The 12,371-nt window shown below is 41.1% G+C and overlaps 2 protein-coding genes across 5 annotated transcripts in view; one reads left to right on the plus strand and one right to left on the minus strand.

Annotated features, from left to right (window-relative positions):
* The window catches only part of Tsl (membrane-attack complex domain containing protein torso-like), a 192,467-nt gene that overhangs the window by 45,807 nt on the left and 134,289 nt on the right, over window positions 1–12,371 (minus strand). The window lies entirely within an intron of this gene.
* Window positions 1–12,371, plus strand: part of LOC139113924 (zwei Ig domain protein zig-8-like) — a 53,161-nt gene that overhangs the window by 30,421 nt on the left and 10,369 nt on the right. The gene's annotated exons all lie outside the window — the stretch shown is intronic.

Genomic DNA, 12,371 nt, shown 5'->3' on the forward strand with positions numbered 1-12,371 from the left:
TTCGTAGAGATCTGTAAAAAACAAAGAAATTAAATCAGTAGTTTGTGCATTATTGATAAATTAATTTAACCATAAATAGTAATATAAATGTTACGATTTAATCGAAAATTTATGTTTAGTATTATGCATAAACTTAAGATTTACATGCATAATCTCAACATCTTATCAAGTACATCGTGATCGCTATGAATGTTCATCGAGATTCAACTATGCTTGAATAATTCAAATTGCGTACAAGTTGGGAAGCGAGGAAAAAAAAAGGCAAAATATTCTCGTAACTTTTTCCTCAAAACTTTGCTAGTTATTTTAAGTATTGAGTAGAGGCAAAAGACCCTTTGAGAAAGTTACAACCCAGTAGGCCTCGTGGGAATCGCCAGACAATCGGAAGAGTTGTAAATCAATGCGCAAGAAAGTTACTTTGAGAAAAAAAAATTATTAGCAACGCGGGAGCAGACAACTGTGGACATTATTCCCAAGCTTATAAGATCAAAAAAACACTCACCTCAATATGACATGTAAAAAAAAAAAAAAAAAAGAAAAGGAAAAAAAGAAGTAATTCTCAAGAACAAAAATGAAACAGATGTACATATAGAATTGTGTAACACGTCACTAACACCGAGTCGCGATTTATTAATTTCTCCACTATCATCCCGGAAAATCTCGATCAATGACCTTAAGACGCTGTTAAAAAGAGAGTCGCGCCAACAACGAATTTGATGAATTATTTAAACTGCTTTAACGAGAACCTCCAGTGATGCTTCGCGTCGGCCGTCTGTGTTTGGTTATCAAACGCGAGCGGATCTGGAAAAAAAGGGGAAGAGAGAAAGAGAAAAAAGTAAATGAAAAGATAAAACTTTCATGTCTTTTATTGCCCACCTAGATGGCAATGAAATGAAGTGGAAGATAGAGAAGAAGATAAAGAAGAACGGCAAACAAACTGGAGATAAAAGGAATATTACCGCGAGAAAAACGTGGTTGGTAACAAAGACAACTTTTTGGTCGTAACATCAGTAAACAGTAGCGCAATGTTCGCGCATTCGTAACGAATCATTTTCTGTTTTTATACGCGCAGATGACATAGCTTTTCTAACGTAGAAATAGTTAGGTGGGCGATAACAGAAGTGACGGTAGTAAATGCTTGAATGGATGTTTGAAAAGATTATCAGAAAACGGAGTAAATACTATTTTACACCTCGTACAATTAAGATTTTAGTCGAAAATCGGAATCTGAAAATGGCATTAGGAGAAAACTGGTTTTATCTGTCGAAAAAGCAACACGTTACAATTCTTAAACGTCGATTTTCAATAAAATTTTGAAAACAATTTTAAAAGAATAATATCTTTTATACAAAATAACAAAATATTATATATATATATATATTTTTTTTTTTTTAATAGTAAAACGAGGAAAGATTTTTGTAATAACGAAAGAATAATATTGACGAAATAAAATCACAAACTGACGAAATAAATTCGCGAGACTATTATTTCATTGTTTTATGAGAAAATAACAGTCACGATTTCGACCGCGTAAAATGTTGATGTAAGCGCTGTTCTGGAATTTCCTTAAATTTTCTGCCCGGCGTGTGCAGATTCAACGATCTTTACACATCGCTTCTCACGGTAAATGTCGAACCGTTTAAAAATCGAGTGTGTTAAAAGACGAAATATAAAATTGTGCAACACGTCACTAATTCCGAGTCGCTTATTAATTCCTCCACGATCATCCCGAAGAATCCCGACCGACAGAATTAAAGCGCCGTTAAAAAGAGAGTCGCCCCATCATTCATAATTGAGTTATTTACATCTGGCCCTGTTCTCATTAAGCCATTGTTAAGTATCCGCTCGAAAAAATATCGTAATGTTCATTTTACGGAAGAAGAGAAACGAGTATCGCTTTATTCGCAATTTACTCTCGTTACCTCGATTGAACGCCGTCAGCTTACGCCGAGCACCACCGACAGACGAATGAATCATTTGCATCGAAAGCCACCGCGACGTTTGTCTACCGTGGACAGATTTGGACCAGCAACCGTTTCTATCCTCTCTCGCACTGACAAGTACTCTCAATCGCTTTTACTTCGGGACATCGTGCCGTTTCGAGTCAACTGAGCAACGAGCGAATCATCATTAACGCCGTCAACCATCCTACTAAATACTCCGTGTTTCTCTTTTATAATTTTACATGAAAGAAATTTTCTCAGCCACGGCTATTCTCGCAAAAGTAACTCGCCGCACCGTCAAGTCTCCGCGTTTAATTCTTTCTCCTGCCGCGTAGTCTGAATTTAATTAAAGGCACTGTTTTCCGCAATGAGCTTAGCCCCCACCGCCGCGCGTTTTTGAATTCCCCATTACTCTGGAAATGAAAATAACTTGAAATGAACGGACGAAAATACTGGACGTGAGAGGGAAACGCGAAATGGAATCAATCGCCAAAGACGGCGGGTGGAATAACATTGAGATACGATACTCCGTAAAAATTTCAAAAATTTCACGAAACAATTCTCCACGAACGGATACGCCGGTTCCCGATTTCGATTGTTACTCAAGCTTCGACGTTGTGTCCTTCTTCCCTCGGCACCGGTAAGGCAATATAGCCTTTTCACCCCCCGTGAATCAATTTCGCGGCCGTCACGTACTCGGTCAAGTCGTTTCTCATTGACGTTAGCGGTGGCAAGAGAAAAAGGAATCTCGAAAGAAGTCGGCGAAAACGATGGAAAGGGAGTATCGCGAGACGGATGGGCAGTCCGTAGTTTTCGTTTGTCGCAAACGTGCGTTGAAAGTTAAGCCGTGCACATGCAGCATAACGAATTTACGTTACCTCCGGCGTACGGAAGTTCCTTAACCATTACCGAGTAGCCCGGCTAGCTGGGACATTAGGCAGCTAATTAGCGTTCACTAATTAGTTTTCGCACGGATGCCCAAACTAATGTCCTTTCGACCGGAGTCGCGGACGATAACGTCGTAAAAATAGAAAATATTATATTAACGCGAAGTGGGCTCGCGCGTAACATAAGTCAACTGATAACAACGTCATACGCGTCTCGATTTCATTATAAATTTGTAACAAATGCGTGAGGTTCATAAATTAATCAAGAATAGCGGTACTTCGCCAGGAATAGAATTCGGAATATTCGCCGAGCACGCCGGCTGCGCTTTAACGCGATGAAAAATTAACTCGTATTAAACTGAGTATCGCCGTAATTCCAGCAAGCGGCATTAATAACTATAAACGCGTAATAATGATCGAGTATATTTTTTTACTAAGTACAACCGTGAAACCGTCGGATTCTAAAACAGCGAGAGACCCCCGTCGGCCGTTCGCGCATTTATCGCGAGGTAAGTGCTAGAAATTACGCGTGGTTTCTTTGAAAATTAAAGAGGCACCCGCGAATCCATTAAACGCAAATTTATCCGGCGCGTCCATTAAGAGATGCAATTACTAAGATTATCATAAAGCGCTGTCGCGCGAGACTCGGTACAGAAGTAAATCCAATTACTCTCACGCCGTGCGGCAACACGTTCCGTATTTTTGGCGTGCAGCGGCGCGGAACGAAGAAAACTCGTTAGCGAAAAAGATGATCAAACGGCCACCGCGGGGCAAAGCTCATTGTCAGTCAAAACTATTAATTGGTATCGCTCACCGTCGGTAATAAACGCCGAGAGCGGTTGGTTCGCCTGAATAAAACGCGCACCCGTACGTAACATCTTGCCAAGTATTCAATTTGATAAGCGACCGCTAGGTTTAGTTTAGTGCGTCTCAGGAACTTTGTTCCGCTATCCCACCGGCAAATTAATGCCATCCAGGCCGGTCGGCAATGCAAATATGGCTGGTGCCTTGCCCGTGACGTAGCGTATTCAATTTGTCAGAGTTTTGGGACGTTCCAGTTTTGGCGATGTTCGCGCAGCAGCCCGTGGGTCAAACTAGACTACCGCTAGAAATCCTTCGTGCACACAGGGCCCAGGATGGAACCTTGTGCAAATCATACGGCTGGATTAGGAAGTGAAATACATGAGTGGATGGTTTCTAGGGAAAACTGGATCAAGATAATCCTACCGAGATATCTGCGGTTGGACGCCGCGCGGGGAAGGCGATCGCGACTGTATCGGGGAATCAATTGTCTATGTTTTGAAAGACGTTGCCGTGAGATTCCAGACGGGAGGTGTTTCCAGAATTTAGCAGGATACCGTTGAATGATATATCACGCCGAAGCCGGCGCTTCGTGAATCTCTAGATCGACACCGTTGCTTCTTAATTATTGGGCAAGCGTTGCTTCGAAAATGAGAAATTCGTATTCCGCGAAAGATGCTGTAAGAAATAGTTGTTGCCTCCATTTTCTCGCAGGCGTCAGTCTTATATACGTTCGTATCCGCTTTGTTTGTTTGCCAGCGCTTTATCCCCCGATAAAAGATATAAATTTCGCTCGGAATATATTGTCTTCGTACGGCTTTCTGCGAGACGCGCGCGATTTATCTCAATTTCGCCGCGCGCCGCGCGCGTCGATTCGCTCGGGTAATGTAATTTTTGTCACGACAGTAAAGTCATGTTTATTGAATTTTTGCGGTTTACGTTACTTCCGCCGGTGTCAAGCTTTTTAATACTTTAATCCCGAACGCCGCACTCCGCGCGCGGACACTCCATGCCGCGCGATTGAAAGCGCTTTAGCGTTTTGCCGGGAGCCGCGATTTCGCTATACTTTCTCATAAATATTAATAAGGGGCTTGACAGGCTGCCAGGCACGAATTTTACGATGGAATACGTGCATAGTTAAATACGTACACGATAAAAGGAAAAGGACGTTATAACGCAAAACGTCATAGTTACGTTTCATTATCGATTAAACCCGCGTTAAAGCGTGATTAACGTCAATAAATATTTTGTTCCGGCTGGAATTTCGAATGAGCAGCTTGTCGCGTTAATGCATGTTTAAACGGTAATTAATGCGCAATGAAAAATACGCTCCTTCCTACGCTATATAACGTTGTATGAAATAAAAGGAAGCGATCAGAATTCGCGTATCACACGAGCCGATCAAACTAAAGATGTTTCCTATGATATCTATAAATATCATGATGGATAATCTTTCAAAAAGTTCGATTAACAGAGCATTCTTTCCTCAATTCATCAAAGTCCAAGTTACAGAAAGCTTATCGCAATTGATCTTTAAGTGCTAATGTTATTAGAAACAAAGGTGGCCTCGCCAGTTACGAGCGTGGCCAATTATCGCAAAGTTAATGAAGCTAAGAAAAGAAAGGCCCAAGAGAGAAAAATCGAACAATTCTGCCGATCGTCTCTCTTCTTGTTTCTGTTCCATCTATCACAGCGTCCCATTCTCAGTCTTACTTCCTATCTTATAACGTCTTTTCTTTTCTTTTACCAATTCTCAACTCTGTTATTTTATTTTATTTTTTTTTATTTCATTAAATTCCGTATGTCTCAACTGTCTTATTAAAAGTACTACATTTCTAATTTTACTTCATTTTTTCAACAAAATATTTCACGATTTAATGCAGCAATAATGATATTACACAGAATAATGAAATTGTAAATTAAACGAGAGTAGATAAAATTATTAATTTATATTAATATTAATATAAAATTCCTGAAAGCTAGTTTAACGCGAAGATGGACCTTCCCGCTTTGATTGTCATTTGCTGATAAATAGCACTAAAGTTATTTTTAATGTTTTTTAATTTTGCGCTGGTGGAAGGTCTAACTTTGTAGAGGTAACGACATAGGCGACGGCGTCAATCGTGAAAAGTGGCGACGCGCGGTTCCGGAAAAGAGAAGGAAAGACGAAGCGCTTAAAAGAAGTCTGTGAAAATGGAAGTGAGATCGTTCCCTTTTCAGAGAGTCGATGCGGATCGCGATGGAAGGCGAAACGACGAAAGGGCGCAACATTGGGGAAGAATCTTTCGTTCCTGAGAAGGCTCAATTTGTCGCCACAATTTCACGGGCATCGCGTGCCAAGAATGCGGCTGAAAGGTCGACTATTGTTTTTCGATCCGCTTCGCGTCACCTCGCTCAGCGTCTTTATTAAATGGACGAAGATGAAAAGGGAATCCTACCGTCACCGTCGATCAATCGCTCGAACGTAATAGTTCGCACCGTGACTCTGACGACGAAAAGAGGGCGAGTTTAAGCGGCCGGCGACTAAGCTTGCCGTGCTTCCGCTTGAAGCAGAATAAATCTAGTGTACGTAATTTTGTAATCGTTAGACATTGCGCTAGAACGAGCGGCCCGAGCGCGAATCTGGTGCCAATGAGAATATCTTGCGAGTTGACAACAGCAACCCGTGTAACGCAATCAAATTGTTGAAGAGCGAACTTCAAGAGCAGAATGTCGGAATTAAAAGACATTAATTTAATTGTAACGAACGGGTTGGCAAAACATAAATGTATATTATCGTTAAAAAAAAAAAACATTCTAAAGCTTTAAAAAAAAATTAAAAAAAAATTTTTTTTAATATATGCATATATCTGAAAAACAATACAGGATTTTCAGTAAAGCGAGTGCAAATGCGGTGCATTCAGTGCGGAGAAATTACCAGCTACAACCAACAAAATCCGTAGCAGTTAACTTTTAATTAGTTTCGAACTTACAGATCGGAAAAAAAAAAGATCGATTGGCGAAGCGGGTGTCGATACCGCGATATGCAAGCAATTAAATCACAGTTGAATCTTTCCCGGCCCCGTGCCCCACTTTTATTTCGCAATCACACACGTCGTTGTCGATACGACTTTGCGGAAAGTGAAATGTGCATCCCTCGAGCCGACGATTTATTAGTAATGTGCGGCACAAAACCGTCATCGTGACGAATTAACGAGGCGTCGCTGAATATGCGAAACTTTTAATTTCTGTAATGTAAGAAGTATATATATACATATATTATTATTATTACTATTATATACATATTTTTTAATCACCGACAGTTAGTTTTCCTAAGTTTTCATGATGCTCTACTTCCAATTTCCTTACAATCCATAGTCAGGATTACCGATAATAGCAGCTTTCAACAACAACAGAATGAGATTCAGAGATTTACCTAATCGTTACGTATAAATACATATTGTATAGCTACAGATTATCGGGAAATGTAGTTTAATTCTGTTTCCGGCGTTTTTACATTTCCAATTTTATACATTAAATACGAATATTTCCTGTGTAGCTGCAAGCAAAGCGATACATTCACTATCAATCTCTCAAGAATCTGTATATTATGATAAAATAAGTACGGTCGAATCTATAAGCCGTAAATTGCACGCCGTGCCGGGAGAAATTCATCTCCACGTAATAACGGCGTTGAACTATTTCGAATATCCCGAGGACGGAAATATATTACCACCCGAAAACTATTTGGCTGCGATGTGTGACCGCACAGATAGTGTCCATGATACATCTATTGCGTTAACAGTAACGTAATTTCTATACTCTGACAACGATATTTTTCACTCAACACCTTTATCTAATTTCGCTAAAAATAAATTTATTAAGAGAAAAGAATTTTATTTAATGCCGATAAAAATTTAATAATAAAATTTAATTATTATAACTTTAATAAAACATATATGTAAATATTTAAATTATTACAAGCAGATTTAAATTTTAACTGTTTTATTTTCAAATAAAGTTTATTCCCCCGAACATTTAAAAGTAAATTATTTAAATCATCAATTAATTAAAGAAATTCTGATTATAGTGTTTTGAGGATCGATAAAACATATTCGATACTATCTTCAATAACGAGCAGAGCTTTTATAACACGTCGCGTCGATTATCTTTACGCGTATAACGAGGCGATTTCTAGGAAAGCATTGCTTAATCCAGTTTCGATAATCCTCTCATCGTCGCCCGTACCGTCGACGAGGTAGACGTTTGTTAGAAAATAGAGCAGGATTAACAGTTGCGGACGGAGATGGTGCCATACGGCCGGAATAAAGTTTCGTTAGCTCAATATGGCGCCGAATGATTTCCGATCCTGGCCGGTGGCCAAGCTCCTTCCGGTCGGTTTAGCTGAAATAAAGGATGTCATATTGAGAATTTGAGGAAAGTAATGCCCGGCCGGCCGTGCCGGACACCATTGTAAGCCGCGCGCGGATCGCCAGAGTCTGTCCGCGGCCTGGAAAATGCTATTTTGCAGGATTATCGCAGACGATAAAACCGTGTACGCTCACCGTAGGGTATAACGCTTTCCGGGTTTGTTAGCTGATCGCGGTTTCAAAATAACCACGAGCCTTTATCGAACATTTCCGTCGGAATTGTTTTCGCGGTTGAAGGGGACAAAGTACCGCGGAGCATGTCGCTCGATCAGGTTCCGCCGCTCGTTTGATTTTGCTCGGGTAAATTGCCGATAAAGACATTCATAAAAAGGTCCCCGTTTACGAACGTTACACCGCGTCGCGCGTAAATGTGATTTCTGAAGCCGCGGGTCTCTTCAGAAAAAAATGTATCTTAAAAAAAAAAAAAATATATATATCTCTTAATTTAGTCGTTGAACTAGATACAGATATGGAATCGTAATTTAAATTCTATCTTAACAAATTGTATTAGTATTGGTAACGGTAAACCAATGAAAGGATAAAACGACGAAATCATGTCGCGAATTTTTAGCGACTTTAAAGCGGATAGAACGACTTGAATAAAAAATAATTTCTAAGACTTTATTTTTAAACAATTATTATTATTATTATTTTTTTTTTTTTTTTTTTTTTTTTTCTCTCGAAGAGCGCGACGCGAATCTATTGGAATTGCTCCGTTTTCGCCGCGGGTTAACACGATCATTCTCTAGTTGAATTGGCAGCTACGAAAGTAATTAGAATTCCTAATGGTCGCAAGTACGCTTAAGTAAGTGCCGGTAACAACGCATTATTAGGGTATAGATACTCGAGCAGCTTTTCTCCGGGGGCCGAAACTTGGGGTAGGTACTCTAGCTAAGAATCTCGCCATTACCGTCGCCTTTTGTGTAAATGGCTCTTGTTCGGTAGTTCAGCCGTAGTTCCCTTATGGGCGTGGCGGAATCGCTTGCCACGAAGAGTATCGTAATGCAGGTGGGCATCCTGGTTCATGCTCGAGAACGCATTCTGATCGCGTTAGTATCCAACGGCTAAGGCGGAAGTGCCGAGCTATCTCTCGCCGATAAGACATTAATCCGTAAAATATGTACGTGTTTAGGATAACGACCGAGACGTCGACCATTACGAATATCGAATGGAGGATGCGCGCCCGCGTAACGTATGTATCGAATGGCTCGATAACATGCGATGCAACGTCACATGGATGTCAAGAAATCTGCATAAAACTAGCATGCGCACGTCGCTCTATTCTTCGCAGCGCTGATTTGAAATAAACGAAGAAAAAGTGAGACTGAGAAAAAAAATAGTTACTCCTTCCTTTTAAAAATATTATCGTAATATAAAGATATAATAAATGCGCGTAAAGGAAATACAACGGAATCATGAACAGCAAACGTTACTCCCTGTGGCATAATCTCTCGAGCGATTATTCACTTCGCCGCGTTCGAACCACGATGTATTATTCCCTTATCGTCGTTTCACCCTTCCGCGAATGACGCGTCTATCAGCCGTGATCTCCATTGCGACATTCCGTCGGTGGCGTACGAGCGAGTGATGCGCAATCAGTATGACACGACGTCGGATATGCACGCATGTCGTCCGTACACCAGAGTATACTGTATATCCAGAATGCGTGACGTGCGCGTGACCAACACACCAGTAATCGGTGGTTCATGCGGACCTCATCGATCGACGCATTCGGGCGCAATCAATTTCTATCGGCAATGGCGCGAATGGAAGATCATTATCAGCGTAGGAATTCCCGTATTCGGGCATGAAGGGATAAACGAGCCCAGGCCCAGCGGTAACTCTCGCTTCTGACGATATGGCGCGTAACATACGGGACCCATAGCTCCTGTTACTGCGATCGACCACTACCGAGCTTCCTCTCATTCTCTGTTCTCTCTTGCTCTCGCCCTTCACGCCCACGAACGTGATACATTCAGCGGTTCCACATAACCGTACCGGATTTGTCCCACCGCTAACTTATCCCCGATACCGTCAGCTGCGTACGTCTGTCAAGTTAATGTCCCTGATCATTACAAACGTATGGACACCGGTTTCAAATAACGTCGCGAAAAATTAACCGCATTCCCTGAAATGCAGTCGCTCCGAAATAATAGCGCGATGATTTATCCAGCGGCTCCGTATTACATCTAGTAAGATAACTGTTATACAAATGACGCCCGCGATTTTTTCGAAATTTCGATGCTACCGCGGGCAATATAAAATTGAAGCAAATAAATGACAGTATAAAAATGTCACTCGCGGAATCGAGAAAGGTGTGCAGAGTCACGTGTTGATCCCCAAGTCACGAAACAGCACGGAGAGCTTCTTTTCCGAACGGATGTCAAAGAGTAACAAGCTATCTGGTAACGATACGAAGGGTGACGGCGGTGTCGAACGACCCGCAATTTTCTTTCGGGAGAGAAAGTTCGCGTCCTCCACCCGAACGTATTTCGCAGAGGTAGCGTCGATTTACTATCCGCCGTACTTGTTAGACTTTTTTTGCGGGCAACACAGCGGAGTAGTGATTCAATTGCGGACGAAGTCGCGGTCAGGCCACGTACGCGGTCCACCTTCGATTTATTTCACCGGCCCTTCATCCCAGGGGCACGGCAATACTGCGATCGATCAAAGATAGGACATCGGTTGCTTGGTTGAAGGCGTATCAGCCAGTTCGATTCTCACCTCTCTTCGAAATTTAGAAATCTTTGCTTTACCGTCACAAAGAATAAAAGATACTCAACCGTACTTTCGGATATCTTAAATTTAAAAGCACCTTCGATGTTCGAAACCACATAAGATATATGTATAAGCTCTCTTACAAAGTTTTTTTTTTTTTTACGAATATATTTATAGCTTTTAATCGATCGACGTTATGCTTGCATTTAACAGCAAAGTTAAAAAAAATATATAAGTTGTTACGAATTTAATGTAAATAACGTATTACTTTAATATTAAAAAATATTCGTTATTTTTATTCCACCAAATATATTTCGATTATTAGCGTTCGCAAATTTAATTAAAAAGTAAAAAAAATTTAATAATATACCCGCAAAAAATAAACCCGCGTTTCTTCATTGCGCAGAAATATTTTGATGATAATCGGCGAAAAATGAAAATCGATGGACGCGTTTTCGATGAGCCCGCCGCAGCATTTCAATTGAACGATCGCGGATTGTTGAAATAATTGATCGTTTCTCTTAATAGGCACTACCGTTCGCGAAGAACGTCATTGGATTCTCGAAATATCCGCAGCTCGTCGTAAAACGAACGACATTTAGCGTCTCTCCTCGTGGAATGCTCTCGAGGAGCATTCGTCTAGTCGTTCAGGGATTCGGAAAGAAAATAAAACTCTCTCGCTCGCTGAAAAGCTAACCAAAACGAGCATTGTCCACTGACGAAATACTTCGTTGCAATACCAACGTGTCAATGGGGAACCCGGAAACGTCGCGGAATCTCAATTTCCATGTGATATCGTTAGCGTTGTAAAAATATTTTCGCACGCATATAACGACAAACCCTTTGTGCTTTCGTTACTCGTTTCATGAGAGAACACGTCTTAATGAATAAAATCCTCTTAAAAATCGAATAATAAAAATGTATAACGTTTCTTCAAAGTTACGGAGTTAGAATTTTGTCTAGAAATACATAATGAGTGGAAAGCGGTCTGCCGAATGCATAAAACTTCAGAACCGACGTTGTACGAACGATTTCGTTTAACAACGCTCCCGCGTCATAAGCTGCACAAATTGCGTGCAACGTGGTAAGCCATCAAATAGCATGCGTGCCGCAAAACGTTATTACGCGGAATAACGCGTCATGGTAACGATAAAAAAAGGATTCCGAATCTTTTTCGATGATACGGCCGTTAAATCCGCTCATATTTTATTATTTTGAAAAGGTGAATACTCGTCGCTCCGAGGGCGAGAATAAACGTTTGCAATGTGAACAACAAAATGATCTCGAGCCTCATGAAACAGTAATAAGCTGTTGCCGTCCGGCGATACTCCGTGCCTCGCTTTTGGTATTCCTGGCGTGGAAATGAAGATCTCTCCGTATTGCCGCAGACCGCCCGCTCGCAAGTCGGTCAGCAAACGACGGTGGAAGTCTCGAAACTGGTTTGTCAGATAATTGAGATCCACCAATGGGAATCCGAGAAACTTGGAGAATCCCGGCCGACGGACTGTAACGATCCTGTGTACCGCGGACGCGGAGATTCGCCGAGGTGGTATTTCCAGCAACAAGATTTAATGGAAAGGCGGAGAGGAGTGAGGGAGGAAACACGCTTCCGC

Source organism: Cardiocondyla obscurior, linkage group LG03, assembly GCF_019399895.1.
Source record: "Cardiocondyla obscurior isolate alpha-2009 linkage group LG03, Cobs3.1, whole genome shotgun sequence".
Classification (NCBI taxonomy): Eukaryota; Metazoa; Arthropoda; class Insecta; order Hymenoptera; family Formicidae; genus Cardiocondyla; species Cardiocondyla obscurior.